This window comes from Streptopelia decaocto (genome assembly GCF_964273445.1).
Source record: "Streptopelia decaocto genome assembly, chromosome: 5".
NCBI lineage: Eukaryota > Metazoa > Chordata > Aves > Columbiformes > Columbidae > Streptopelia > Streptopelia decaocto.
In genome coordinates, this window is record NC_138659.1 from 12,583,460 (window position 1) to 12,609,432 (window position 25,973).

General features: G+C 40.4%; 1 protein-coding gene across 1 annotated transcript in view; it reads right to left on the reverse strand.

The window, feature by feature from the left end:
* FGGY (FGGY carbohydrate kinase domain containing) overlaps positions 1–25,973 on the reverse strand; it is a 281,837-nt gene that overhangs the window by 135,563 nt on the left and 120,301 nt on the right. Inside the window, exons 3-4 of the mRNA XM_082052357.1 lie at positions 12,791–12,926; positions 4,845–4,926 (exon numbers count right to left, since the gene is read on the reverse strand). The gene's annotated coding sequence lies outside the window, so the exon portion shown is untranslated. The remainder of the gene's footprint in view (positions 1–4,844; positions 4,927–12,790; positions 12,927–25,973) is intronic.

Sequence of the window (25,973 nt, forward strand, 5' to 3'; positions counted from 1 at the left end):
GGCCCCTGGGAACAAACCGTGGTACAAGGATATCGCCCCGACCAAGGAAACGTGCAGTGGAAAGTATAAAGTTCAGAGGCACAAACAAGCTGTTTCACGTTAGTTCAGTGACCCAAACCAAAGTACTGTGACTGTAGATAGACCAAAATGTTTTGTTCAACTGAAAAGCAGTAAAATGAAGCCCAGAGAAATGGACCTGAGTGTGCTTCTACTATCTCTGACAATCAAATCCTATAAACCTTTCTATACACATGCTGAGCTCCGGTTTATAGTTCTTGCTCTTCCCCTCCCCTCTCTCTCCCTTCTTCACTGTTTTGTTCCAGAATCTTATTCCTCTGTTCATTAAAAACAAATTTCATTATTTCTGTGCCACTTATATTCACAGACTGGTGACAATTTAATATAAATAATTCTTGTCTTCCTTCCACAGTGTATTTGTAGACACCATTTAAATCCTTTCTTTTGTTTCACCAAGTTAAACATTAATCATTAGATTTTCTTTCATAGCAGCGAGTTTTGGATTATCTAATCAGCTTTCTCTGTACTTGTTTCAGTCAGAATTCATCTTTTCTGAACATGAGAGTGATCATAGCCCAATATAATGTGTGATGTTCATAGTGATTTCTTGCTATTGACTTGTACAGTGCTAATAATAATTCCCTGTGCACCCTTTTAGTTACAGACAGGGATCAATTTTGTCTCTTTTACACCTATATCACATTAGTACCTTGATTTATCCAAGTCTTTTTGCTCCAATGAATAGCATTAAAAAAAAAAAGTTTAAGTACAGACAAATGTACAGACTTTCCTTAATACATTTTTCCATCTCACTACACTTCTCTAGCAATCACATGGTTTCTTTCCAACGGGGTGACAAATGAAGGTATTTTCAAGAACAGTTACAAGATCTCCAGCCTCCAAAATCAAAGTCCTGAAAATGCTTTTTTTTTTTTCATGAAAGAATCAAAGTTTAGATTATCACATATTTCCAAGACCATATGAGGCTTAATTCATTACTCCTTTGAAATATTCTGAAAGCTGAGGGTTAAGAGGTGTTATATTAGCACAGAATAATTATGATAAATTTGTGCCTTGTATCAAATGCAGGAAGAGCAGATATGTGTGCAGTGAATCCTATAATTTCAAAATCTTTCTACAAACTTGAAAATATCTTGTAGCCATATGTACCTTAAATGGAACACAAGACTACGTTTTCTGTTTAGAGTGTGGCTGCTGTAGTTTTACTTCAGATATTACTGCTTCAAAGAACCTCGCTCTTTTTCCAAGATTCTGGACAGATTCACTTAAAATATACCCTTTTGTCTTTTCATTACAGAGTAAATAATGAAAATTACATTTTCAATGTGCTTTCTGTGAGACGGGAACATTCTTTTTTTCCTGTATTAACAAAGGCCTGTAGGGATACAGCTTCAGGTAGTGTAAATCAGCCTTGCTCTGAGCTGGCCTGCAGTCCTCTCAACCACCACTGCAGAACGATTTACTGGTTTTAGATGACAGTTGGCATCTTTGAAATATTCTCTTTTGCAGAACTAGACTAGATGTGACACTTGCTGGGGAAGAAATCTTGCATAAATCTGTCTAAAAAGACTCACTTAATCATATTACTTCACTAGCAGTGGTAACCTTTGGAGGCCAAAGTCCAGACAGGTTGAGAAATGGAACATGAGTGCATAAAGGTGACAATTCCATTAACTGCAATCAAAGAGAGAGGTGAATGGTGAGATAAAGACAAACGACTTGTTCTATAAAGAAAAGAAAATATGTGTGCGAAGGGGAAAGAGACAGAATGCACATTTTCCAGCCTTGTTGAGGAAATAAAGATACAGTCCCGCTCCACTGAGATCAACACAGAAACGTCTCTTGGCCTCCTTGGCTGCAGCTGCTGAGTGTTAGTGTGACCCGTCACTGCAGGAGTGCACATGTGAGATGCCCCCGGAAAAAAACACATGCAGGATGTTTTACTGAATTGCCCACCACAGCCATGGTGGAAGTGCAAACACTGGGCCTGGCTTTGCAGGCTGACAGGGCATTTTGCAAAAAATAAGTAAGGTGAATTCTCAAATATACCAGATTCTCAGATATACCAGACAAGATCTTTCAGTCCACCAGGCTGCATTTCAACCCCAGAGGCTGAATAGAAACAGCTTTGGGACTTTCTTTTGGGCTTCAAATCAGAAAGCGTGGGTACATATTATAACGGAAACTACCACCACAGGGGGGAAGAAAACACCAAAACCAAAAAAACCCACCAGTTCTTACACAGTCTCAGTGCCAAACTTCAGCACAGATACAAGAGAGATTGTCAGGACACATTCTCATGCACTATCATTCAGTAGCATCGCTAAGACAACTTCACATTATCTTAGTTTTTTCCAAGATACAGGAATCTTAGAGACCAGCCATGCTGGCCATTGAGCTGCTTTGCAACACTGGAAATAAAGCCACAAAGGGACCTAATCTATTATCTCTCAAATCTTTCTAAATTTAAGATAAAGAGGAAATTAATAATATAAAATCTATCTCTGTATGCAATCTCCTCTATTGTAACTTTCGCACTTACATGTGGCATTTTCAATAATTTCTATGCAGAAAACCTCCTCTGAAACCGAACCCTGTACCAAAACAAAACAAGCAGATAAGCAAATTGTTTTACTTATAGAGGTGTAAATGGATCTTTGAACATTCAAAAATTCCACTTACTTAGGTATTGATTAGCATACCAACTGAAGGAAAAAAAATATTTATAAAGGACCATGTAACATGTACTTGTTTAGGCAGTTCATACAATCATCTAAGGGTGGTTTTCAATGTCGTTTTTAAGCAGCAGTACAACACTGGTATAGGAAATAGAAGCTGGGGAATACTGTGGATTAAACTCGGACTATTCATTCAAACAGGGAAATGGGGAAGTAAAAAACAACTGAATACTACACAGTGACAAGACGGAATTTTTGAGTGTACAATAGGAAAAAAAGGAAATTTCCTTTGGGCAAGTTCTTCTGTTTTTAACAGAGATGTTAAGTTATTGTTAGATACTAAAGCAGCTGAAAAGGGAAATCCCCATTTTACACAGCTTTAAATATAGCTAGGAAAATAATTTAGATTTTACCAATTCGTGACCTATTTCCTACGTTTCGAGTAGCTCACCTTTTAATACAAAAGTCAGAAGCCGATACAAAGAACCACACAATATTTCAGGCACCACCAAAATTCCAGTGTCTTGCCCAGGGCCTGTTGCTGCCCGCCCTCTTGGCTGGATACCAATATTCTTTTATTCTCAGAGGAGTCAGACTTCCAAAAAACCGCTTGGCACTGGAGTCAGGGCTGCTCTGTTTTCCTAATGTTCACGGCAGGCAGGATGTTTTCTGACTCTGGTACCCAACAGTTGAGCATTCCAGACAGCACAGGGATTTTTCTTTCGAAAGCACACTGCCAATGCCATACAAATAAGTGAAGTTCTGTGACACTGTGTGATCCCAGTGGGAAAATAGGATGACTTTGTTGCCATATGGTGATACACAAAGGGGAAATGCACCTGATTCTTGCCAGCCACCTTTATAAACTCTCCTTCTGTGGTGTGAATGCTGAAAAAATTCCGGCTTAAAGTCAGGTTTTCATCATCTGGGAAGACCACCAGGTCTCCACAGAGTAGGTGAAGGAAAAGACACATTTGGTCTGTGAAGACACTGGACAGATTGCCCTGCAACTTTTGCATGTCCCTTTACCCTCCTTAAATATTAGAAATATGACTTTATTATTAACATTTATATTCAATTAATTCCTGAGACCACTGATGTCAGGGCTAACTCCAGCCATGCGGCCTTTGCCTGGTGGAACAGAAGGTGCTTTAGTGAGGGCAGGACTCCTCCTGGACCGGAGCAGACGTGCTGCCCTGCTCTGAGTTGCCAGAGACATCCTCTATCATAACTCCATGGCAAAATGCAGATGTGCAAGATCGTGAAATCACAATCTGTTGAGCTGGAAAAGAATTTCACAAGCCAAGCTGTGAAAATCTGTCAAGCTCCTTAAATTTCACAATACCTTACTTCTCATGAAAAATAACGGAGGTTAAAGATTTTTCTGCAACATCCTTTCAAGACTTTTTTTCCATTGAATATGACCAGTTTACATGAAGCAGTTTGTTACAGTGGTGAAATATCATACAGTGATGCCAAAATGCAGTCAGCGTGGAGAAGGGTTGAAGAAGGCTCAACAATACTTCAAGCAGTGTGTCCTGTCACCGTGACTGGGACTTTCTACAAAAGGCAGATCCTGTTTTGCCCTTTGAATTCTGAAACTACTGAACACGGTCATGGGAGGCAAAAGTACAATCAGCATTTGTTAATTCATAAAAAATATAATTGTCGGTTCTCCAAGGGTAAGATTGTTAACTGGAATCTGGACTTCCCAGATTATAAACAACATACAGCCTTTCTGATGAACTCATTGCAAAATGTACAAATGACGTTCTCAATCCAGCACTGCAATATTTAAAAATCTTAAATATGACAGGGGTTTATTCAAATACATTAAAAAAATGTTTGTAGGATCATTTTGCCACCTGCAAATCGTACACAAACCAAACAGCCATAGAAACAGGGATAAAATCACCATATATGTAGCTAGTTCCTATAGCAGTTATATTTTCATGCTCTGTATACAACCCAAAGCAAATTGTCTGCTTATAATTAAAATATGATACTCTTTCCAAAAGTCTTGCCTCTAGGGAGATAATTTTATACCACGGGGCAGATACAGCCCTGGTGTAGTATTTCTGATTTTCATGGAATTACACCATTAAAGAATTTGGCCCAACATCTTACCCGGACTGATGCAATTTGACTCTTAAGGGACAGTTATGGGGTTTCCTCCTAACTCAGGCCAAGCTTCTGGAACAAGGAAAGTCTGTAAAAGAAACCGTTGGAGGGATGTTTTAGTCTGGCATTTAGGAACATTCAAAAACGTCACAGGATTTAGTTTGTACATCTTACACATCAGAATTTCTTCCTTTTTTTCCTTCCTTACAGATACATTGCCAGTAGGTGGTCTCAGCAAAACAGGACAAAACTCAAAGAAATGTAATGAAACAGTTTTAGACAGCTGTAAGTAGAAAGACAGTTGTGGGGCCAGTTAATTCTGCTTAATCTTTGTTATATAAATCTATTCTACAAACTTTATGTATTGCCTGAGCTTGTAATATATGATTAACAGAATGTCTGCATCGCTCAGGACTCTGGAGAAAAATGTAATATGTTAATTTTCCAACACTTTAGGTAGCTTTAAATATTTTGGACATGACTGATCTCACATAGTGGTTTGGATTTCTGCTTTGCATGACACATGGAAATCAGCATATACACACTGATGTTGAAAATTTCTGATTTCTGTGCCGAATCAGAGAAAAAAGAGCTGTAACACTTCCCTCCTCCTGGAGCTAACCTGCTCTTTCCTGAAGTCATGCAGCTTCATAGGTCATGGCCCAGCAAACAGGAGTTTCCCCAGGTTTTCCTGTCAGTGCTACACGTACCGGGCACTGTGAGGCGGGGAAGAGATGCAAACAGTGGAAATGTGATGCTGTCAGAGGTCTGGGGGAGATTATTCCATTCCCTCTGTACTTGTTTGAGCTTCCCAAACAGCAGGAAGCAGATGCCTTGGTTCTTACTTAAGGCTTCCTGGGAAAACCAACACTGTTTCAAAACCATATCAGAGCCAAAATTATGGAAAGATTAATCAAGTTTGGGTCAAGAGGGAAGAAGAATGTGATAGCTTTTGTCAGCAGTGAACTGATAAATAATGTACCCAACGTTGAACTCTCTTACGAGTCAGAATATTCAGTGCAGCACAATACAAACTCCTTTAGACTATTGACATAATACTAGAAAGAACATGGAAAAAGACGATAAACATATAGAACCATCAGAGGTACATTTTAAATTTACTACTTGCATGCTTACACTAATCTGACAATCCTAAAACCTTAGCATAACTCAAATGGATCAAATGCTTATCTGTAAATTCAAACATATAATCTGTGCGCAGAAGCCAGCTGCGATGCAGAGTCTCTTCCGGTGCTAAGCACAAGCAGCAGAAGAAAACGGCTTTAAGCATTCTTTAAGCTCACATTCTGTTTGCTAACCTTTGGATTTTACAGTTTGTCTTTCTGAAGTAATGATAAAGCCATCACAGCTGTAATTAACATTTTGAGTCGTTGACCAGTCTGAAAAACTGAAAGCAAGACACAATAAAAATCAGAAATACTGTAAATTTTTGCCATTTCTGTCAGCCACAGCTAGGAAATGCTGTTAGAAAACAAGATAAACAATTAAGGAAAGAAATAAATGGTAACTTCACTCTTATTTTAGGCTATTTTATGTTTGATTGTTTCAAAAATAGGAGGAGTATGACACTGGGTACGTAACTCCACCCTCTCCAAGAACTGTCCGGATCATTGTTTACAAGTGTGATCCAAACAGGAGAACAGGTTCCTTACCTACAGTACATTCTAATAATGGAAATATCATGGGATGTTACTGCTGTAACTCCAATTTCTACCCCCAAAAATCTTAAGGTAAGCTTTGAAGAGCTGGGAGGAGGGAGAAGCAGCTTTTATTGAATTAAGCAAGTTCTGTGGAATACACCTATTACTTTCGACCACCTATTACAGTCGATCTGATCAGCTAGTGCCGTGCTTCAAGTTTACTTAGGTTTTTTCTCTTACTTTATTGGTTTTAAATTAGCTGGCAGCTAAAATTTTCATCTAAAGCTATTTTGTATGCATTTTCTGCATTAAAAAAAAATGCCCATCCACAAATTATTTACTCAGAACTAAGCTTTAGCAAGTCAGCTTGACATGGGAGGAAAAATATCTGTTAGACTTAGTTTGTTTTACATACGTTAGTGGAGGGAAAGAAATCCCAGATAGAGCTGTGGATGTGCCTGTTTATCATCCCTTGAGAAAATCTACATTCTAAGTCAGCTCCGTAGTACTTGTGTCACTGAGCTTCTAACGCAGAAAACTGACACCAATGCCCTGATCTACATAGCTTAAAATTTTCACCCAAGAGTAATGTCTCACTTCAAAAGAAAGATCTTTGGACTTAAGACTTCAGCTGCTCCATCTTGAGTTAGGGAACTATTTTTCTAATATGCTGCCAGTGTATTTGGCTTCAAAAGTGAATGAATGCAAAGGAGATAGTCAAATATACAGCAGTTAAAATATATGGAGGTTTTGGAACATCAAATCCTTCAGAGTACAAAATATTTGCAATTTGGTATTGCAAGCATTTCCCTTCCCACTGGAAAGTTAATTTCTCATGGAGGAATACATTGCTCTCAGTCAATATCACAGGCTGGTCATGCTCGTGCTACATTAACTTATTCTCAACCAAAAGAAAATTAGTGTCGCTTGTGGTCAGGGCTGCCTTTGTGAGCCTGCTCTCACATATCACATTCCTGTTTAAGGGAATCAATGCAGAGGTTGAGACTAAGGCTAAGGATCGCAGTGGCATTTTTGGCCTTTTAATCACAGCCTTTTCAAGGTAATCCATATTTTAGCAGGGACCCATAAATGTTGTCTTCATTTGTAACCTGTTCCCATATTTATTCCACAGAGCTAAGACCACGGGGGCTCACTGACTGCGAATCCTCCCAGTCCAGCTCCCAGCAACACATCTCAGCCCTTTGCAGCCTGTTTAGCTTGCAAAAACCCACACCGGTACCCAGGGTTGAGTAAAGATGTTATTATTACACCCACTCAATGTCCTTAATAGTGGGTCACAGGAAAGCCAGGGATAAAACAAGCTATTCCTTTTGGTTCTTAAGGTGGTGAATCTATAAGCTCCAGTTCTATGGGGGTATCTGCTCTTTGACAACTTCCCACATTGCGTTTCAGGCAGGAAGATGGATGTACCTTAGTTAAAGTGAGTCATTCACTGAACTCAGGCCAAACTTTGAAGCAAATCTGGGCCAGTTTACTGCCTCAGGAGGAAACCTGGGGTTTGCATGAATTAGATGTGAAAATAAGCAGAGCCTGACTGACATCTTCTCTGAATTCCAACTGTAAGGGTAAAACCCAGCGGGCATGAGCCTCAGGCATGACAAAAATGAAGATGGGAAAATGAGACTTCCTGTCTCCCCTCCAAGAGTATGAGAGACACGTGTTACTCAGGGTAAATTGTTAATTATTTATACACTAATTAAGTAATGTTTCTAGAATGTCTTACATATGTAAATTGCTGTAAATATGCTTACATTTTTCCTGCAGTGTCCAATTAAATTAACTTTTATTTTAGAGCAAAACAACTCCGTACCAACTCGTCACACCAGTTCTTTAGCCAGGCAGCTTTTTAGCTAATGGTCCCAGCTCAAACTGGGATATTGTATTTCTCTATGGAAAATTCCGTGCTGGTTTGTCGTTCTTTTAATTCCATCACAGATCTCATTCTGTTTAATGATAATTTGATTTTGCATTGCAAGACCCGGATGTACATTAGGAGGTTACAACCTTTCCATTTATCTCTTAAAGTAACTATTTTTTCCCCAAGTTCCATCAGGTTAAAACAGTTAGCAATTTTTCTCCTTGAAGTGTCCCTTCAGCTTGGCCAAGATATATAATAGATCAGTGTAGCTACAAATGCATTACAACATTAGTCATCAATTAGTTTTAAACCATCGCTGTAATATATCATTTATCTAGCTTGCTGTAGCACTATTGTGAACATTTAATTTTTTAAAGGCATCTTGATTTTTTAACCTGACGGCTGCATCCCCCTTTTGTCTCCTACACAGACATCTCCTTAAGGAACAATAAAAATTAGATTTGTTTGACCTGCACTCAGGGTTCGTTTAAGCGAGATGGATTTTAATTGCTCTGCCTAGTCTACCAGACAGCTTTTATGTAATATTCCAGACATTTACGCACTGTCTTTTCCCTTGCTGTAAGCAGGTGTGTGTGCCCACAAATGCCTGTGAAGCAGCTCTTACAATTCATTTCACATCTCCGACAGTCCTCTGGGAAATTGCTTACTCTGAGATATCATTGGCATCAAATTAAGGTCTCCAGTCATTGACACTTCGTTCCTTCTAATACCATTGCCTTTTGTCTTTAAGATTCAACTTTTTGTATGGCTAATTCCAAAAGGACTTTGCTGAGGACTGTGTTCCTTGTGCTTGCGTTGTCATCATCCAGTGCAGGTGACTCACTTCTGCAACTCCCAAGAGCAAGAAGGCATACAGAGCATTACCTCTCTCTCCCAAAATCCACATTGTCCTTCTACCATTTGCAATACATTGGACTTAGATTTATGATTTTAAAAGGTTTGGAGCATAAGACAACGAAGACAGAGAGAAGCATGTCTGTGCCACAGACATTCAGTATCTTGAAGGATCTCCAACTCCAATTAGAAAGTCACGCGAGGAAGTTATCACAGCATTGACTCAGAGCCTGAAACACCCCGACTTCTCTGCCAGCTTGGAGGAGAGGCAAAATGAGCTCACGTTTGCCCACGATGAACCTGATTTGCTCCAGCTGCTCTAGCAGGGAGAGGAGAACCTCATGGGGAGAGTTCTCTCCCTGCTGACTCTCCTCTTCCACGGGTGATACAATCTGAAGATGAGGTCCTCTAATTTTCCTGTTCTTCCCATTCCTAAAAAGGAAGATTTGGCTGTCCTGTGAGTTACCAAATCAGCACAAAAAAATGGGCCTCCTAAGCAGTTATTTGTGCCTACAGCTGGTTCTGGTCTGCTCTCTGTTGGACACACACATGTACTTAATTCCCATTTGTGCTGGATGCCTATTAAAAGAACAAATCTGCAAGTGAGGAGGGTCTTTTCTACCATGTCAATGGAAGTGAAATACGTAAATCTCCTGCACGCTGAGGGCTATCGTATGCTTAAAATGCTTGGGAGAACAGCTGTGTAAAAGAATAAGCAGTTTGTATTCTGCTGCAAAGTGTCACTGATCCAACACGCTAAGCTGATCCGCATGTTGTACATTGTGCTCACTCCATTATACTGCCTACTGCTTCCATGTGTGGGCAATTCAACATGCATAGCAGTTCAGACAGCACAGAAAAAGGGACAAACTGGCTTCTTCCACCGCAATATAACCAGCATGGTTCACAGCAGCAAGGGACCATTGAACTGGAAAGAGCAATTCCAGTTAGGGGCCCCATGCAGCAAATGGAGGTGGAGATCATGGTGGAGACTCCTTTCCTTAAAACTGAGTGGAATTGCACACTTGACCAAAACGCACAGTGCATCTTCGAAGCGCAAAGTACAAGTGCACAGCTCAAGGCATTCACCTTCCACCTACCATGGTTGAGCCGGCACCCGAGCCCCAGGATAAACCACACAGATGGTTTCCCTCCAGACAAGAGAGAAATGCAACAGAACATGTTAGATACCAGCTCCGGCATCAATGGAGGAAATTCAGGTGTTACACTGAGAGAAGCTGTAACAGACATTTACATGATATAGAAACTCTGAATAGAGTAGTGACATCAGGAAAGAGATGGGAGGTCTAATGCACTTACTTTGCATATGGACACATGATTCTTAATTTCATATTCTGTTGTATATCCATCAATAACACACATCAATATTTTTTACTTTGCTGACAGAAGCAGTGAAAATCAGAACCCATTTATTTAGTACTGAACAAAATCAGAAATAAGAGTGGGCTTCAACACTAGAATACACATTTCTAAAACTCTGAAGACCAGATGCAGCAGAGCTGGAACACTCAACAGCTGTAATGTGCACCGAGGAGACACATTTGTTCAAGAAAAGCCATATTATTTATATTAATTGGATGTGTCCAGCTCATCCTGAGTCCACTTAAGCCTTGGCAAACCTCTAGCTCCAAGGCATAACAGAAGTATTAATATGGATATTCCTCTATATTATCCCATTTACATAACGACTCCCACCTTTCCAACCTAATACTTATTCTTTGGAACACAGAGAACTATTGACTCATATCTGGACTAGGATGCCAAAACCTCCTAAATTTAGAGATGTTTGGAACAAGAGAGTTTGGTTCAGGCCCATCCACGACAGCAAATTAAACACAAGTCATCAGCTGTGCAAGTGACATTTGCAGCATGTCTGGAGCCTGGCGTGAGCTGACATTCTTTCTCTCAGTAAGATTTACAGAATTTGCGCATTGAAAAGTATTGAGGTAAACTATGGTCTGAGGGCCAAGTGCATAAATTAGACCTGTCCCCTCCCTGCAGTAAATTACATGTATACATGCTGTAGGTTGGCTAACTACACTTTTGGCAACTCCAACAAGTCTGTGTGAGTGTGTGTTAACAGAAGGGGAGTTTGTGTCATACTTGTGCATTTACATTTGCTTCTCTAAGACTTTGGTGCAAGGAATAAGTTGCACATCATTTTTTTCCCCTCCATTCACATCAGATACTAGATTAAATAGGCAGCAAAAAAAAATAATATTAAAAGTGCTGGCACATACTGCACTATCTCAGCAGAAATTCTGTCACTTGTGCATCAGTTTGGTTTAAATTACGTAGATCAATTTAAGGTCAGCAAGAAGTGCTGGATTAGCACCCTGAGGGACTGAGGTACTCCCCTCATTCACAGAACAAATCCAGATGAAGAAATGTCAATTAAAGCTTTACGCACAATGCTTCTTTCCTAAAGACAGTTATTTTTCCTCAGGCCAACCAAGTGCTCACCTGTTCCTTGAACCCTTTGCTTATATACCAAACAAAATGACCAGCTGGCATGATGATATGGGGACTGACATTATCAAACTGCTTCTTTAAATGCTGTCAAGATTTTTATGAGCTGTGTATTTGCAGTAGTCCATGTACCTGTGAAATAACTGAATCACTGTCTTCCATGTGTCAAAATGATGCCATTTCTGGGCTGTTCTATCTTCCTCTCACAGATCTGCTGCATTTTAGGTAGAATGCATGGCCTAAAAACCCAAATACATGTTGTAGCTCAGACTGGCTCGTGGTGACTTCTAAAAAAGTAATACAATGAATGCCAATGTGTGAACCCGCATATTACCCCAAAGGGATGCAGTTTGCCCACTAAGCTTTCAACCTTTCAACCTGGATTATCTGTCTGAAGTATTTCTCACTGACCTGAAAAAGTAGTAGAATTATTTTTAATTATTTTTAATTGAAGACTGAAAGCTTCACATAATGAGATTATATGAGAACTAGGGCTTACTGAAAAACAGAAAATGTGGAACGATTTTGGATTAAATCCCAAAAAACCTGAATATTGTGCGTACACCTCCTGAATTTCCAGCAAATTCAGGCTCTTCATTCAGCCCAAGCCCTCCTCTTGCAAAATTGCTTGGTGTCCCACCTTCCAGGCCGCCTGGTATCTCTGCTACTCTTTAACTTCTTTCCACAGATCCATGGCATTCCAGCACTATGGCATTTCAGCACTGTGGCATTCCAGGGTGTCCCTTTGAGCAACCAGAGGATGTGTCACTTTGCACAATTTGTCCAGGCTCTTCATACCAGGTCTTCAGTCCCTCTCAATGTCTCCTGTGCAGAGTGAAGGAGATGAACACAGAAGCAGTTGCAGGAGTGTTTGGACAGAGGGTCAGGGCTCAGTTCGTTCCCTTAAACCCCTGTGTTCACCTCTTAGTAAGCAGAACTGTTGTTCTGGAAGTAAGACCCAGAAATTATTACATTCCAGAAATGAAAGCTACGGGAAAGGTTTCCCTTCTTCGAGAGTTATTTTTAAAATTCTATCCAGGAAAACAAATTGATAGTTAGGGGCTGACCTGGGGAGTTGGCAGAGTCTGATGAAGGGTAGCGGGGAGGAAATCCTGATGTCTGTCTCCCAGACAATTCTGTCCTCTCCTTCAGGCACGTTCAGCCCTGGTTTGCAAGTAGCCACTGGATAGGAGGTGGATTTACCTGAAGAGAGGAAAAAAGTGATGACAAATAGAGTGGGCTGCCAGCTCCCTGTCAGCACGTGACAGGAGGAGATGGAGCACCGCTCAGTGAAGCCTCTCTCTACAGCTCCAGAGCACCCAGCACTGCCATGCTGGGATACACTGGCCCTCCAGCCTGCGGTGACAAAGCCGACAGCACCTTGGGGATGAGTCTGCTGCTTTGGGGGTGATGGGAGACCAGTCCCAGAGCACCAGGACTGCTCACTGCAGCTCCATCCTTGGCTTTGCCCTCCTGTGCCCTCATTCACAGAAAGAGATCTGCTTCACAGTCCCTTCCCTCCTTTGCAATTAGGACTACACTTCATTAACGGCCCCCGAAACACAAGGGTGAATGCAATTCCCAGACAAGTGGCTCTGGAGGCTCTTTCCAATGTGCACCACATTTTAGAATAAATGTTTTCTCTTATGCCACTGCCTCCTACACCCAATAACAGAACAGCCTGGTTGCAACTACAGCAAACTCACAGTGGGAAATAAAACAGCAGAGAAGTATTCAGTGTTCACAGTAATACCCTTCACTATGATTTAGCAGAAATGTAGCTGGCATAGCCTGAATATTTTTTTTTAGAAAAAAAAAAAAGGTATTTTGAGCATACTGCAGAAAGTGCTGCTACAAAGTTATACAAATTCCGAACTTCTGTTTCTGTAAATAAAAATTTTCCAGGGGAGAACATACAGAGGAGACAGTCATGTGTTCTAGCTTGAGCAGGAATGAGGAAATTCAGGGTCTAGTCCTTTGGTACTTTGGCTCACTCGGCTTCCACTTTCCATTGTAAGACCAAAACAATTATAATAAAAATCACAATGAAAGCAATTGAAAAATATGTACATAATTATTTAGCATGTGTTTGCATGCTTTGCATGTAAACAAGGGATTGTTCCTCAACCCACAATTTCAGTACCAATAGGGAATTAGAAAACAGGTAGGAGAACGGGAGCAAAACCTAATTTGTGTAGAACTAAATTCAGTTCCACAGAAAAACAAACTGAAATGTGTATTTAAGAGAGACTAAATATGCAAAGACTCAGAGCCTGGTGGAAAAAGTCAAGGAGTTCATACCAGGAACATGGGCTGTCACACGGAGGGAAGTACGGAAATAATTGTGGAAGAAGCTGAGAAATGGGTGGACTGGTCTGGAAATACTGGTAGAGCTGAAGGCGATATCGTGACAGATGTACAAACGATGATGATGATTAATGTGTTTTCAGTTTGGACAGTGATGAAGCATGAGTCCTGCTGACTAAGGCTGAACCAGCCCAGACAGTGACTGTTAGACTCTGCTGCTCCAGGGCAAGATGCATGTAAACCCAGGCTGGACTGCCTCGGAAATAACGCAACCTCTCTGAGCGTTATCTGTGGATCTCAGCTACCTCCAAAGCGTTGCTCAGAGCCAAGCACCCGCCTGGGGAAGATATTGCTCCACAACGCTTTGATACAGCACATTTACCAGCAGGTTCAGCCAGTAATTCAGTGAAACACGCATTCAAGTCAATAAGACAAACCCATGTGGGAATAACTGAGTCACATTGCTTCAGGAGTGGCAAACCTGCCGGAGCCCAGCCCGTCCCAGAGCTCTTCCCTTGGCATGCACGGATGAAGTTCTCCATCAGAAATATCAAGCTCTGCCTCATCAGGGACAAATTTACTGCTTTGATCTTTAGACCCCACTTTATGTGGACATGCCAGATGAGGTTTCTTAAACACTCAGACATCCACAGGAACAGAAATATTAACAAGAATCAGTGCAGAGATATGTCACCTTGGAAAATGTAACTTATTATGTCCCTTTCTGCTTTGGCAACTTTCAGCTGAGCTGGTTATATGATTTGTTGAACTAAATTAGGGAAAGGCTAATTCAGGAACAAAAACATGGAGTTGAAGAGGAGCTGGGGTTTTCATACTCAATGAAGTAAAATGATAGTCACCTACCAAGAGAAAAATATGTGATAGATGCCTCTGGCTGTAAAATTCTTAAGAGTATCATGAGCTAAGGTTACAAGAAAAAAGACAAAGACATAAAGAACAGCTTAACCCAACCATGAGAGAACAGCAAGAAAAGCAGCTGGTTCAGATATTCATATTGACAAAACTCTGGCTGGTTACCAAATACACCCTTCCCACCCAGAAATAATTTGAGTTTGAAGGGAGCAGAAACATCCCTTATTATTCTATATCATTAATTGCCAATTCTACTTAGTGTCCAAATGCCAGAACATTAACATCTGAATTCAGATATGGTGTGGTCCTAATCATGTGGAAGGAAGTGCAGCATCTGCCCCACAGTGCATTGCTGAGTGTTCACATGTGGAGAAGCATGACTTGCCATAGGGAAAATATCAGTCAAAATAGAACATTTTTATCTCATGTTAAGAGTCATTCACAGTCTCCCACTGGTGTCTGCCATAAAACTAAGAAAAACTGAGGTTGTTTAAGCGCTTTCTAGTCTCAGAGACTGCAAATGGGTGCCTATCCAATTTTACTGCAGTCTGGTGTTGTCTTTCTGGATGCAACATGCACGTTTGGCTGTCTATAGATTCCATGGATGTTTTTAGTAAAAGTGGGAGGTTGTGCTACCAAAGGAGAACATGAGTCAAAGATGTTCTATTATCCATAACCTATTAAAGGTCAGAGAGAGCTCTTACCTCAGTGCTATAATGTGACCAGAAACTTAATTGAAAATATACGAAAAGGTTATTAATAAAGAGACGAAGCCATAGTAAATTTAATACAGCTCACAGAAGGACTTTGGCTGGAAAGAGAAGGTTATATAGATAGATAGATAGGCCTTTAATTAAGGTATATTGCTGGGTTAAGTGTAAATTTTCCAAGCAAGCATGAAGATAGAAAACTGGTAATTGCTTCCAATTTATATTATAAAAATCAGTCATATTCATTTTACTTCCTGTGACAGCCCTACTTAATTTTAAGGTTCATTCAGTTAATTGGAAGGGAGAATTCTTTGAGTAAAAGCATAAAGAATTGAAGAAAGAGACGGACAGATTGCAAAAATGAATGAAGAGCTCTTTAAATGAAATCATTAAAAGTCCTCATCCAAGATTCTCAATAAATTCATGTTTGCTGTCCTCAAGGGATATTTATTGTCAAAACTGAGTAGGAAAAGATTGGAAATTATATCAGAAAAAGGTCTCTAATGGTCTTCTTGAAAATTGAATCTGAAGAACTCCCTGTTTCTAGTATTATCATAATTTTTCCATGTCTCACAATTAGTGTAGACTAGAAACTCAAATATTTCTCTTACTGAGACCTCTTGCAACAATGGTATAACTTGGTCAAGTGTAACCAAAAGGTACACATGATACAAACTAAATTTGCTTCAACTGTATCCTCAGCTTTTATTTGTTTGCAACAGAGAGTTACTGCTCAAAGAGAGCATCATTATAAGTATTCATACAACTCTCTTTGCATAAATCAGCCTCAGAAAAAAAGCTTTTCTAAAGCGATGAGTCCTTGTGGGTTTGGGAGTTAACCAGTTAGGGATAAGGAAACAATACGTGGTGGCTTAAGTGGCAAATACCAAGCAGTAATGATAAGAGCTAACATTTAAAAGCAATAGTTCTGGAGAATACAAGTCATTCACAAGACTAAATCTCAAAATCACTTGTTGACTACTATTGAATAATAAACTTACATCTCTTTCTGCCTTAAAAAAGAAAAAATATTAAGTTCTGAGGGGATTTGCTTAGTTTTTCAGTGTCTCAGAGCTTCAGTGATATCTAGATAACTGCCTGCTCTTCTTCTCCTGGCAGAGACCAACTTGGGACAGCTGTTTCCACATCTACTATTGCTGGATGAGAGATATAATTCTGTAATTATAATCAACCAAGGTGCACTGAATTTTAATCTCCCAATGCATAAATCAAAATAAGTGCACCACACATACATTCCTGGCACAGGCAAGCAGGTTCTACTACAGACAAATCCATTGGCAGCACGATGCCCAAGTCTTTCTGGGATCCCTTTAAGCAACCACTTGAAAAGGATCCATAGCAAAGAGAAAGGTGAAGCAAAGACAATTATAAGCAGCACAGACCTAAATCCCTCTCTGTTAAAAGTCAAATGATGTTAAAGAAATTACTCTAAGAATGGGTTTGGTCTATTTCTTTGCTTTCTGTAGGGAAGTGACAAGGGATATTACTTCACCATTGGATATAAAGAGCAGGTTAAAAACATCCTGATGCTAATCATTCAGCAAATATAAAATAATCATGTTGTGGAAATATTTATTACTATCAATTTTCAAAGTGATGAGCAAGCTTTAACTAATTAAATAGGATGGTTAGAGTAATCAAAAGTTCAGATGTTAGGTTGCTAATGGAAACTGAATAATCAATTGAATGAATTATCTTTAAACAATTCAAGACTAAAAGAAAACACCAACACATTCCTACGTTTACATGAAAGGAATGAGATCTCAATACGTCACGCACATTAAAGCTAGCAACAATACATTTTTATCTGTCAGCAGGAAGAGAAGACAGAGCTCAGAGAGGATTATGGAGACCAGCAGACAATCGACAGTGAAGCAGAGACAAAGCTGGGAACATAACTATAAAGTGCTTGAGGAAATCCCTAAATCCATCGGTATTAAAGCATTTACAATGACTTTTCAATTTTGTGGCCAGCTTCCCTATCAGGAGAGTTCTGTCATTTATGACGGTGGAAGCAGGATCAGGTCTTAAAGTCAGTAAGTTAAAAAAGCTTCAGTGAGGTTTGAAGTTATTTCATGGAACACATTTATGGTGATTTCCTTGAGAAAGACACAGCTGATAGCTACTAATTGGCCTTAGCCATGAATACAGCAACAGGTTAAAGCAAGGTAAGATACGGAGTGAAACCAAAGCATTTCAGCTGAAATGTTGTGTGTTCACATCCTACATTACTCTTCTCACAAACTCTGAGAGGGACAGAGCAAGCATATTAATTTAGCACTAAGAATCAGTTCTGATAAACCTCCACATTTGCTAAGAATTAAGCTCTAAAAAGAACTTCTCTGGTATCTGAAAGAAAGCGGGAGGCGAAAGACCAGCAAAAGCTGAAGAAATACAATGGAAACTCCCTTTGCATTCAGTAAGGACAGGGTCTAGATAAAGTGTAAAAAAGGAAGGAAAGGGACTGTGTTATTTCAGGGGAAAAAAAAAATATCCTGGGTTCTGACCCAGAGGGACCCAGCCATTCTTAACTGGAAGTGGCCCCTGTCCCATTCTGCATCAACTTCTGCTTCTGCCCACAAAACAAGGGTTCCTCAATTACACCTCTCTTGTGCAGTGCTTCCTAAAGGACACAGCATACATAGAAAAATGTCAATGTTAAGATCAGCTTCCTTGTGCCCTCTTCTGCACATTACATCTCTTCTACTTAATCCTTTTGTTTGTTCATGTGCTCTGAAACCACGGTGAAGCTTTGCATCCCAAAGCTCAGGCAGATGCCAGGAGGTCCTGCCCACACCTCTGACATATTCCACTCCTACCCTCTCCTGCCACCTCTGTGCCTTTGTGCCTTTGCAGCTGGATCTTTCTCTTTAATTTTTAAACCTCTACTTTTTTCCATGTGCAAAGTCTTAACCAGTATGGAGTGGCATCTTCTTCACTAAAGCCCTCTTAGAAAGCTCCTTTCTGTCATGAATCAAAAGTCACCCAATTAGCCAATACAATGCATTTCCTTTTAGAGAGAGATGAGCTGATTCATCTCTAAGTAGTTCCACAAAATAAACTTGCTTCCCACTCTGCCTTTACCAGTTGGACCCTGATATACAGGTTACATTTGCATTTCCCTCATAAGTGACATTGAGAAGACACCTTATTCTTAAATTAGCCAGCTAATTGCACAAAATCTATAGGAACTTCATGTATTTGAGTGCCACTTCCCAGTCAAATTTGGTTAATACCAGCCAAAATTACCAAGGCTTACTAGAAAGAGTATAGCAGACTGCCACGTACATACTGGTCATGAGTCTTGTTTCCTTAGAAAACTTGGCTAAAATAATCCTAGAAGCACCTGTTTTTTCAAGGATAATCTTCATGAACAAAGATATGATGTTGAAGCATCTTTCTAACCATTCAGGTATCATTCCATGTTATACATTCTTTTTTTGCAGAAAGCTGAGCATAGTAACTAATGCAAGATAAAAAGAAAATTTGGCAAAGAACAAAACAGCAACAAGGCACTGTTGCCTAAAATGAGGATACAACCCAGTAAAAGCTTGGTTCTCATTCCTGACACATCTTGCTCTTTGGCTGTCCAATACTGTGGGGTTTTGATAGATTAATTTCTCGTGTAAGAAATTACAGTATCACTCACATTTTTTTTTTACCAATCCTGTTCATAAAACAATGATTTTCCAGATTTCTCATTCTACTACAGGAATAAAAAAAAAAAGTTTCCAAAATTGAGTATTACTCAACAAGAAGCAAATAACACAGAACATTTTTGCAATATGGTTTAAAAATCTGGTCTTAGTTAGGGTCCAGCCCAAAGCTCTGTAATGTCTATGGAAGGACTTCAATCAGACTTGATCAGTCGTCAGAAATACAGCTATTAGTTCCAAATAAAATGTTGATAGCACAAAGTGAAATAACTTGGGGCTTCACTTCACCTTTTCACAAACAATTGTCGACATCAACGGGAGTTACGCATGTGCAGGCACAGGCAGAACACAAGCACGCTGTCTACATCAAGTCCTCAGCTTACACAGCAAATGTTACCCCTAGGACAACATGTCCAGCATACTGTCAGTCAGCCCAGCTGATTTTCTTCCCAAATAACAATGTGCAAGCACCAGGATGCCAAACATCACCGAATGACACGATAGCAAGAGTTGGCCCAAAACGTGAGCTGAAATCTGTCCCTTCCCCTTGCTGTATAGCTCTGCCAATCCCTTTTCAAATAATGGGTTTTATTCTAGAATTACACATTTATCATTCTTCGGGGGAAAAAAAAAAAAAAGGCAGTAACTTCTACACTGTCCCCTAAGCCCTTCCATTTTGGTCTGCTTCAGCACTTACTACTCCAGCTAGATTTCACCTCTACTACTCTTTCTCCTAGGGTCCAAGGAGAGACAAGTGTGACCACCAAAAAGCCTTAAAACAGCCTTAGTCTTCAAGGTCCTCAAGCTAGTTTAGGTAAAGGAGGTCATTCCATGTTTAGCTCTTCAGCATATATATGGGTCTTTGTGTACATATATATGTGTGTATGTATATATGTATAAATGCTGTTTCCTAAATTTCTAGCCATGTTAACATGCGAATGGTATGGAACTTAAAGGCAGAAGTCGTTTATATGGTCACCACCATGCTAAAAGATAACACTCTAAGTGGTTGTGTTCTCTCATGGACAGCACAGAGGCTGGAGGCCAGAAGCCTGAGCTCTTCCTGCCACTGACACCCAATTCAACCTTAGGCAAATTATACAGCTTGATCCTGGACCTATTGAAGTCAATGGCAAAGGGCTGTTTGATGTAAGAGTCCAGGATCAGGTCCTGCATCTCTCCTCTCCTTTCACTGCAAGGTGTCTCTAGGGTGAAAGTGTGTGAAACGTTTCAAAGATTTGAAGTACTATAGTTGTCATCCTGAATTCTTATTCATGCCTGATAATTTTTACTTGTGGGAGTATGCCCATTGGCTCCACAGTAGTCATTATTTGTAACATTTCTAGTATTATTCATAACATATCCAGTTTTCTGGTGTATTTTTATTAATTTTAGAAGTGGAACATTTTTAGCAGCATGTTTTACATATTCAATAGATGCATGATATAATTAACTAAAGAAATGTCATAAGAAACACAAAGGAAATATTCTTCTTGTTATATTCAATATTTAATAGCCCACAGTTACTCTCAAGTCAAACCTCCTGCTGTTCAGAGAGAGTTGTCACAGATCACTTAGATTGTTTTGTGGGGTATTTTTAATGAGTTTAAGTCAGTACTCATTTTTCTCAGTTTTAGAGTTTTACTCTATCAAAATGAAGAACCAAAATCAGACCTCAGGTGAGGCTGTAGCATTAGTACTTTACCTTCAATTCTACAAACACCTTGTAGGGTTGGTTTTTTTCACTCCATCAAACACAAGTTTGCAAAATAAAGGAAAAGAAAGTTGCTAAGACACTTTCCATGCATGGGCACGTCTGGAACAAGGTTCAGTGAAGAATTGCTGGCATCCACAGCATACCGGCAAAGCAGGGGGGGCTCTATCCCACATCCATATATCTGCCAGTGCCAGTATGACTATTTCCAGGACCTGGCTGATTAAATACAGTTTAGGTAATTTCCATGATTGTTTTTGTACAAGTCAGACTTTGGCCTTATAAACAGCTGTTTTATTAAATATAGTCCTTTGCACATAGCAATATATCAGTGCTAGTCTTTATCTTACCCCATTTTAGCTGTCTAACATCAATCAGCAATTCTAAACTATCCACCCCAGATGCTCTACATATTTTGTTGAGTATTAGGAAGTGATGTTAGGAAGCAACTTCGAAGGGCAACTCATTTCAGCCCAGCAGAAAGACAGACAGGATGAATCACCATCTCTGAGTACCTACTTGTCCTCATTGACAACAGATCAAGAGTTGGATGGCTTGTTTAGACTGAATATTTAACTTTAGATGGCTTAAGTTAAGTGAAGTGGATCCCACTCAGATTTTTAATCAACATCAAATTCTGCTGCTTCCCACGACCTAAATTATTTTAGTCATCAGGTGCCTTACTCACTGCCTTTTGGTGTTTTGTTCAAGGAGCTTATTTATGGAGTAAAAAGCCTTTCCTAGAAGTGAAGAAGAAAATGCTTCTTGCATTTTTAGCTCTGCTTCTGTTGGCCAAGTACTTCCTGCACTATGGCAAGGTGTGGGTGTGGTGAACTCTCTGTGTGTAATAGATGCCTGTGATGCTGAAGCCACGGAGTAGGAGATAACTTTCAAAAGTTGCCTGGCAAGCAGTTGGTCAACCGGGTCTCAGAAGAATGCAGAAAGTGGCTGCCTTGGTTACCAGAGCCATGTTGGTTGGTTGACTAGAAATCGGCACTTTCCAGAGAGCACAATGGAAGCCGATATCCTGATCCTATGGAACCTCAGCAGCAGCTGGGGATGTCTGATTCCCTCACACTCCTCTAAAAAGTCGAGTGTTTGATTTTAAAGACACAGCTAATGGATCTCCTGGTGACTCAACATGAGTCAGTCCAATTAAGAACTGAATCAGGCTCTCCAAATATTCCCATGAAGCTCTTCCTCTGAAGACTTCAAAGTGCATTACGAAGATTCAAAGTGCTAACAAGTGGGATAATCCAATGATGATATCAGTTCTGGCATGACACACCTCCCATGTGACCAGGGACAAGGCCATTTAGAGGCATACTTGTTACAGATATTTAGAAGCCACACAGAGATTTGGAGTGAACTAGAATAAAGACTGCATCTTGACAATCTTCTCAGCAAAATTCTATAAACTGGTTGTAAAATTTTATAGAAAGAGCATTGCACTAACTATTGCACTCTGGGGGCTTTCCTATAATAAATACCTGTCTTGCTCCATTTTGGAACATAAACTGAGCTTTACTGCTCAGCCAGATCTATTACCTGAACCATGTAGCCCTAAAATCATTATTTTCCTATCAATCTCCTGTTTGTCCTAGGAGAAAACAAATAAAAGTGAAATGTAAACAGAACCATGATACATGTTTGTTTAACCCTTCCTTGATGGAGCTACAAAATACAAGCATTAATATCACACAAAGTAGCTGTACAGCTTTAGGACTCATCTGGTTCCTTCAGAGGACAACAGTGAAACCACACACTGGTTTCATTTGGGTGAAGGTGCTGACTAGATTCTCAGAAAATAATGCTGGGTCAAAATAACAAATACTTTTTTGAAAGTAGTAATTGTAAGGGCAGCTGAGCACATTCGGCAGCATCACTGCTGCTGTCACAAGGGAAATATTGGGGGCCTGATACTGAACCCACTGAAATCAGCAGAAAAGTTGCTATAAGCACCAACAATGGTGCTTGGACCTAGCCCTTATGCAAGTGCTCTTTGTTGCAAAATATGATGGCACAAATCAAATCTGAGAAACATTTCACTGGCAGCAGACAGTGTGTCTGTCCTATGCATTGTGCTGATACAGTATACAAGTCATCGCTGCAAGCACTTACACAATACCTAGACAGCATGAGATATGCCAAACCACCTGAATTGCATAGTGGGATGCCAAAAGGCAGCAGCTGAGTTGCAGCGGCATCTCTGTGCAGCAAGAATGGATCAAGATCCTATAGCTCTAGGTACCATAAGGTGACCTCAAATAGTCCCTGAAAATCCTGGCCGTCCTTGTTCTACCTATGGGCTCCCTGGTTTGAGAGGTGTTCCTTGGCAAACTGGCATTTGGAGAAGACTGCCAGCGTTGGCCTTGTTCTCCTGTCCCTATCATGCAACCAAAACCACTGCTGGCACCCGCTGCCTTCCCTGTTCCCGGCTTTCACACAGGTTGGATCTATACTGAGAACTCAGGACTGTCCCAGCCAGCGCTCCCTCAGAAGGTGCCTGGGCACCCCTGGGAGACAGCGAAGGCCAAGGAATGTTCCCCGTAGACTGTCTGGATGAGACCAACTGCTTGAGATGTAGGCATGGGGGGAAAGAGTTGAATCATGTGGATATGAGTCATCACACTCTGCTTTGTGTTTGGGTTATTTTATTTTCTAGCCATAACCAGAGAGACCAGGGCATGCGTGGTCACTCTTCCTGAGGCACTGAACTACTAAAGCTGCTTAATGAAAATAGTACTTCGGTGAGAACACGGAAAGAGAAAGCTCACTGCTTTTGCCTAGGTTTGCCCTGTGCTGGGGCTGAGGGCTGCCGTCCCTCGGGCTGCCATCCAGCTGGATCCAGCAGCAATTCATTCACTAGGAAAAGCAGAAAAAGAAACAAGAAAAAACTATACGAGGTTTCCATGGCTACTGGACTGTATACTTTCTTCTGACCATTATCACAAATTCTGCCATCCAAACAAGTAACAGATGTCAGAAATAATGTTTGGGTTTGGTTAGCATTCATTTCAGATACACCACAGGGAAAGGTCCTGCCTTTGAGCACAGGCAGGTGGCACATTTTAATCTGCTGGCAAAATACAAAGCATAGATATCCACAGAATCACAGACTGGCTGGGGTTGAAGGGACCTCTGGAGATCATCCAGTCCAACCCACCTACTAAAGCAGGTTCACATGATCGTGTCCAGGTGGTTTTGAATGTCTCCAGAGAAGGAGACTCCACAGCCTCTCTGGCAGCCTGCTCCAGGGCTCCGGTACCTCAAAGCAAAGAAGTTTCTCCTCATATTCAGATGGAACCTCCTGTGTTTTAGTCTGAATAACAGGTCAAGAGTAACACTGCATAAGGTTTTATGAAGGACTAATGTTTTGCAGAGAAATGGCACAAACTTTGACTATAATATTCTAGAACAATTAAAGCCACGTAATCAGTTTCTGTTATCAGTGGTGCTGGACTGTAGAGTAGATTATCCTGTGTTTGTGTATTATATGTTCAAGAGCAACAGGTGGAAGTACAAGTGGTGTTTCCTCTTCATTCCCCTGTGTGCCTGGTCAGCTTATCACTATTATTCAGATAACATAAAATACAGCTTAAAATGAAAAGCTCTCAAATTTTTCATTAACCACTAGGCCCTCTACTTGCTTTCCTATTATGCCATTTCATCCTACTTCCCGGTTACAGCCCACGCACCCCGGTACAATTCTTGGAGCAATACCTGGATTCTGCATTTGCTGCAGAGCCTTCTTCCCTCACTTCCCTGTTTGAGATGAGCTCATTTCTTTAACATACAGGCAGCATATACAAGTTTAAGGGCTGAAAGGTTCTGTAAAGAATTTCATATCTCTGCCCAAGTTTCAAGCATGTAGTCTAAGGACTTGGCTAAACCAGAACCTTAGCGCTGTTGATTTACTGTTCTTGTAACTCAGACTTTTTTTGCCAAAGTATAATACATCAAAAAACCCAGAGAATTTCTTCAGGTCTCTTTGCTGGCTAAACAGCCTGCATGAACCACAAGCAACTCAATGGTTAATAGTAATAAACTTCTCCCCCCAGCACTTGGTTTGAAAGGACTACAAGCTCTGAGTCATGGCACTGTTGATTTGAGCTTAACCCTAATAGCTCTGCTATGTCCTGGCTTATTCTTAAGTTTTCTTGGAAACAGGATAGTGTCAACAATAAACTTGTAAGGTTTAACACTCTAACACCAGGTAAACTGCTTTATCTCAATTAGAAGTATCATCAGTGTCCTTTGCACTACATCACAGAGTTGTAAAGTAATGCTGGAGCAAAAGCATGTGCCTGCTGGTATATGCTTGAAGAGGTTCTGGGAATTAATACTGCTTTGCAGAACTATTCCAGTTATTCATGTGACTCAGCGGCTGAGATCGGGATCTTCCTGCACTCGCATGGTGATGTGCTGATTCAGGCTGGTTCAGCAGTACGGGGTAGGGGAGACACCTTATCAAAAGAAAAGCCCTTTTTGGGGACAGGCTCTCCCAGCAGTTGAAAAGGAAATTTCCTTGGCGCTATCTGCGCTAGTCCAGTGGGGTGAGATTATCAAGTTATTATTAGATCTGGATGATTTCCTTTACTCTGGGTAAGAAGGGAATCATTCTTTTCAAGCAGCAAAATATTTCTTTGCACGGCTGCTGTGATGTCTGCCCAGATGTGATCTCAGGGCTAAAGGCTGGTGCCGTGTCGAAAGCAAACAGACTCAACACCTCTGCTTTCAGGGTCCTACCTAAGAGCATTTCAGCCATGCTCAGCATTCAAGTTTTATTTATAAATGTTTTAGAAAGGATTAATACCTGGCTAACCCTCGTTATACACATGTGGCACACAGGAACAGTAAATTGCGAGTCATCTATCAGCACCCCCTAGACTTATTCAACTTTGTATGTAATGACTGATTGAGACGTTCATAATAGATTAACCCTTTATAAAACAATTAAATAGTATCT